The following is a 6476-nucleotide window of genomic DNA, read 5'->3' as shown; positions in this document are numbered from 1 at the left end:
TCAGCCAGTGTGAGTGGAATGTTAGTGTGAATGTGATGTCATTGGAATGTTTGGTATGCTGTGAGTGGACTGTCAGTTGGATCCTGGGCTGAGCAGCAGAGAGGATGCTCCTGGTGGGGCTTTGATTACTTATGTACTGGAAAACCTATCTAACCATCTAAGAAGAATAAACTTATCATCTGTAACCTATCCAAGTCTTCTGGAATTCCTTACCAGGATGTAACATAAATTTGGCGACGAGGTGGAATTAAAACTAAGCGTGAGGACTTTCTTCAAGCTTCTTAAAGGTACTTTTATTCATGATTTTACTTAAAAGAACATACTTAAGGATTTTGCGCCCTCCTGCCCCACCAGTGTCCATATTTCACCGGACAGCCCATGGACAAGGCGTAGATTTCCTGTAATCTGCTTCTTCTAGCCTAGGTCCTACTGCCGGCTTCAAACAGGATATATGCTTCCTGCTACCTGCTTCTTTCTATCTGATTCCTGATGCCATTGACAGAGCATTGGTTTCCTGATTTCTACAACCTACTGCTGTTTCCTCATACCTGACTCTTAATACCTTTAACATATACTGCCATTTACTGGACTTGTGTTTTACTGCCTATGTCAGCTGGTATGCCTTCAGCTGACACATAGTCCCTGCTACCTCTAACAAGGCGTATTCTTACTGCTTCTAATTACAATCTCTACTGGTCAGGAATCAAATCTTTAACAGTATATGCAGTAAATAATGGTGCGTTTTTACAGCATTTCAGCAACTTTCATGTTTTATTTTGTGCAACATCGCTGAGAACGCAATTTTGATGGCAGTGTTACTGTAAGCTTTGCCTTTACATTTCTTAGCTGCGCCATAAGATTTGATTAAACCGTTTTCTACTTACAAAGTCCGTTGGTGGCAGCGCGAGCTCTGTCCTCACATCGCGCAGCGCCCTGCTGCTTACATGATGTACTGCTAAGACGTGCCTGCAGCCACCCGGCATTGCGTCCTCTACGTGACTCCATCTTGTGTTTGGCATGTGCGCAGTAGTTATGCGCAGTCTCCACTTTGCCAACTACGTGTTTTGAATGTGATCAGCGCGCTCTTCTTCAAGTACCAGGAACGCCACGATTCAGCGCGCTCTTCTTCAAGTAACCAGCAATGCCATGATCGGACTAAGCCTCCCAACCTTTTAACCCCAATTGGGATGATTGTTTTATGTTGTGGCAGACAGTCTTTGGAGTTCACTACTTCTACTCCTACAAGCCTAAATTTTTTTTTAATTTACAAAAGTCATTCTTCAGTCCATCTTCGGTAGCTTAAGAAGTGAACATAACCAGCAGCATTACTCTAAGTTTGTGAGTATCTTCTGTGCGGTGACGTGCACACCTTCTTCAAAAATAACCTACGACCTTCAGTTTGGTCTTTGGAGGTATCTCAGAGGGCATTTGTTTACATTGTCTACATTCCTCTTGCCCTCGAACTAGAGACGCTTTGCTGTTTTCTCTTCTTTCTGCATCGTGGTCTTCATTTTGCATTAAGTAATCAAGAGTTCTTCTTGCTATTTCATGTGCAGGCTACCACTTCCTAGCACGTTTCTTTGAATGAATCATTTGGTCCTGCTTCTTTTCCACGGACTGATTCTTTGGTTCATCCAGCTTCCTAATGACCACGGTGACTATTTTGTTTGTTTTAATTCATTATTTTTTAAACTTACATCAACTTCCTCATTTATTCCTGTAACTATTTACTGTGTTACTTATTTTACTGCCATATTGCCTGTATACCTACTGATTTTTGCTATGTGACCATGCTTAGTGTTTACTTAATTATCTGTTTTAGTTTATTTTGGATGTACCTTTACTCATATTTCTTTACTTGCAACTGCATTAGTTATGTATTTTTGCTTGCCATGCAGGTTTTCTTATGTTTTGTTGTCTGTATTTTGATGTGGAGTATTTCTCCTTTTTTCTCGGTTCCTTACATGATTTTTACAGTGCCCTTATTGTTTTGTGCGCAGGTTTTGTATGTGATCTAACCTGAGATGTGACTGGATTTTCTTTGCTGTCTAGTTCAGTTCACGCAGATCGCACTTTTCCTGGAGCAATATTTTCTTGTACCTCTGATGTTTTCATGATGATATTTACAGTGCATTTTTCCATTTAGTGCGCATGTTTTCATACATGGTCTAACTTGAGGCGTGACTGAATTTCTTTGCAGTGTAGTTCAGTTTACCCAGATCGTATTTTCCTGCAGTTTCGTATGTGGTCTAACTTGAGGCGTGAATGAACTTCTTTGATGTGTAGTTCAGTTTACCCAGATTGCATTTTCCTGGAACATTTTTTGTTCCTCTGATTCCTGACATAAGTACTTGATATTTACTGTTTACTTATGATTTTGTATGCAGGTTTACTTATGTGGTCTAATTTAAGGTGTTACTGAATTTTCTTTGCTGTCTAGTTCAGTTTCCAAGACCGCACTTTCCCTGCAATTTTCGCTTGTGGTCTAATTTTAGGTATGACAGTATTCTTATCTTCGGTGTGGTACAGTTTACGCAGATCGCAGACCTTTTCTACATGTCTTCCTTTTTGGTTGATGTGTTAGGTGTACGTCACCTGTTTTCTTTACTTTAATTTTTTTCTTTCTTTCCTTCTTCCTGTTGATATGTTCAGTGGTTCCATACTTCTCGCTAGCCTGTCCAGTTGGTGTACTTGTGGTGGTCACACTCATGCACTACTTCTTGTTAGTCTTTGTGGTAGTATTACTTCTTGCTTATGTAATTTTCTCAGTTTGCTTTTCCGTTCTTTTATTTTTTCCTTCCTTTTGAAACTTCTTACTTCAATTTTCTCTGCTAAGGAAGGAGATGTGTGTCTGTTCTATTTTTGTATTACTTTCATGCTGTATTATTTGTCATACTGTTCTCACTTTATACTTTATTACATGTTTTCCTTCATTGCTTATTTTTACGTCACATTTCACCTTGCTTATTTTTAGTATGTTTTTCATACTTATGTGCATTTGCAATCTTTCTACTGCAATTGTTATTGATTATACTGTGATGTTATTGCAATGTTGCTATTTACATTTGCTTTCTCTTTGTTCATTTTATAAAGAGGGAAGGTGTGTTACATCTTCCCTGTTTCTCTGCCTCTGCTGTTCAGCCAGTGTGAGTGGAATGTTAGTGTGAATGTGATGTCATTGGAATGTTTGGTATGCTGTGAGTGGACTGTCAGTTGGATTCTGGGCTGAGCAGCAGAGAGGATGCTCCTGGTGGGGCTTTGATTACTTATATACTGGAAAACCTATCTAACCATCTAAGAAGAATAAACTTATCATCTGTAACCTATCCAAGTCTTCTGGAATTCCTTACCAGGATGTAACACAAACCTCAAACTTTTTCACAAAAAATACATTTTCCTCACATTTCTGTGATGGAAAGTTCTGGAATCTGTGCAAATCCACAACATTCTACCCATATCACATTCCCCAAAGTCTTCCAATACAAATGGTACCTCACTTTTGTGGGTAGGCCTAGAGCCTGCGACAGGAAACGGGCCAAAGAGCAACATGGACACACCACATTTTTACAATGAAAACTGACCCTATTTTTTCAAAGTGCCTAGCTGTGGATTTTGAACCCTAGCCCTACTGGCACCAATGGAAACCTAGCAAACCTGTATATTTTTGAAAACTAGACTCCCAAGGAAATCCGGGACAAGGTGACTTGTGAGGCTCTCATCAGTTTCGGTTACCCAGAATCCCTTGCAAACCTCTAACTTTGACACAAAAACACATTTACCTCATAATTCTGTGTTGGAATGTTCTGGAACCTGTGCGGATCCACAAAATTACACCCACCCCGCATTTCCCAAAGTCTTCTGATAAAAATGGTACCTCCCTTGTGTAGGTAGGCCTAGTGCCCGAGACAGTAAACTGCCCAAAACACAACATTGACACACCACATTTTTACAGTGAAAACTGCCCCTTTTTTTGCAAAGTGCCTAGCTTTGTATTTTGAAACCTAACTTTGCCGGCACCTTGGGACACCTACCAAACCTATAAATTTTTTAAAAATTAGACAGCAAGGTAAATCCAGGAGGGGGTGACTTGTGTGTTTCACACCAGGTTCTGTTACCCAGAATCCCTTGCAAACCTCAAAATTTGTGAAAAAAAATCTTCCCACATTTTTGTGATGGAAAGTTCTGGAATCTGCGTGAGTCCACAAACTTCCACCCTCCCGTATTCTCCAAAGTCTCCTGATAAAAATGGTACCTCACTTGTGTGGGTGGTTCAAGTGCCCATGGCAGCGAAGTGCCCAAAATGTATTCTACACATCAAAATTACCTTTGACAAAATAACCTGGTTTTGCAAAGGGGCACACCTGGGTTTTTGGCCTGCGCTCGGGGGACATCTAAGGAAACATACCAAACCCAGACATCTTTGAAAACTAGACAAACGGAGGTGTTCAGTGTGGTATGGCTTGCGTGGATCCCCCAAAGTTTTCCTACCCAGAATCCCCTGCAAACCTCAAATTTTGCTGAGAAAATAAAACATTTTCTAAATTTTCTATGTAGGATCACTAGGCTGACACAAATTTCCTACCACCCAGCGTTCCCCCATGTCTCCTGATAAAAATGGTACCTCACTTGTGTGGGTGGGTCAAGATCCCGCAACAGGCAAGAGCCTAAAACATGTTGTGGAGACATCACAATTACCTATCAACAGACATATGCACCCTCAATATCATTGTTGGGTATCCCGCTGGGAACGGGTTTGCTGATGGAACGGAAGCTACGTCCTTGGACCGCGGCCGGAGTTATGCAGGTTGGGGACTTCTTCTCGAACGGTAGACTCATGAAAAACGCAGACTTCCTCAGACTGCACCAAGCGCCAACGACACTGTTTATAATGCACGCACAAGTCACACATTATATAACCATGCAGTGGGCTGGAGGTGGACTAGAACCGGACACTAACACGCTGACCACTATGCTGTACCTAATGGGAATGGGTAGCCACCTAACGAAATGGCTGTCTCATGGCATCAGAGTCAGCAGAACTACTTCGCTGCAACCCCTTAGAGTGCGTTGGGAGGATGACACGGGGAGAGTCCTTCGTGATAAGGAATGGGATAGGGTGCTACAATTGCCAAAGAAAGTATCCCGCAACCCCAAATTCAAGTTTATACAGCTCATGATAGTCCACAGGGCATACCTGACTCCTCACAGGCTGCGGAAGATGTTCCCTGATGCAGATGGTACATGCCCCAGATGTCAGCACGAAGATGCGGGATTCCTGCATATGTTTTGGGACTGCCCCAAACTAGGTACCTACTGGGGAACGATTCACCACATCCTGAGCGAATTAGCACCAGGTAGACCCTACACGTCCGCATTGTTTGGCATACTAGGGATAGGCCACAAGAAGAAGAAAAGGAGTGTGGCTACTAGGTTTGTGGAGTTAGCGCTGTTACTGGCGAAAAGGGCAATAGCCATGAATTGGAAATCCTCTAGATCACCAGGCGTGGAAAACTGGGGCAGGGAAGTGATACGGGGGGTAGAGCAGAGGGACAGGAACTGCATAGGGAAGAGCGCAGGGGACTCCGTAAACATCCCATCTCACTGGAATGGAACCAGTTGTTAACGGAATTTGAGATGGGTCTTAAAAAACACGATGATTAGGGATGCGACTACACATGACAATGGAGGGAGGATGTGGCCTGCAATAGGATGACCTGTTTGTTGGATGGCATACATCAACTGCATGACAGTAGCCTCCCGTCTAGACCGAGATGTAGACAATGCTAGAATTATATAATGTTTTGATTACATATACCAGGAGAATGAAGAGGAACTCATTACTAGATCAACATGATTGGTACAACCGAACCACTGCCTATACTTGTCTATTCTACTGGAACTGTCAGGGCTGGGGAGGGAGGGGGAGGGAAAGTTATAGAGTTGGGATGTTTTTGAAAATGGAAAAGTGGAAATGATGATTATATACTGTCCTGATCACCACTGCAGGGAATATGGCTCGCTGACATGGTACTCTATTATCTCTGTTATGGTGAATCGATGTGAATAATAAAGATATTTTAAAAAAAATCACAATTACCTATCACAAGACAACGTAATTTTGCATGGGGGCACCTGGGTTTTTGGTTTCAGGCTCGGTGGCCATCTAGTGAAACCTACCAAACCCACACATTTCTCAAAATAGACACCCTGGGAAGTCCAAAGGTGTAGTACTTACGTGGATCCCCCAACATGTCCCAACCCAGACAAATGCCCTACTACCCAGTGTTCCCCTTGTTCTCTCGAGTAAAATAATACCTCATTTGTGTGGGTGGGCCAAGGTCCTGTGACTGGGGCCTCCTAAGGTGATCCCTAAGCAGAGATGTACTAGGAAAGGGGAGATTCTTCCCTTTCCACGGATACATCTTCCATGTGTTTCAGTGCTCGGGGTGCTGAGATAGCTCCATGAGCACAGACGT

The sequence above is a fragment of the Lissotriton helveticus genome, chromosome 3_1 (genome assembly GCF_964261635.1).
Source record: "Lissotriton helveticus chromosome 3_1, aLisHel1.1, whole genome shotgun sequence".
Classification (NCBI taxonomy): domain Eukaryota; kingdom Metazoa; phylum Chordata; class Amphibia; order Caudata; family Salamandridae; genus Lissotriton; species Lissotriton helveticus.
Note: the sequence above shows the minus strand (reverse complement) of the source record.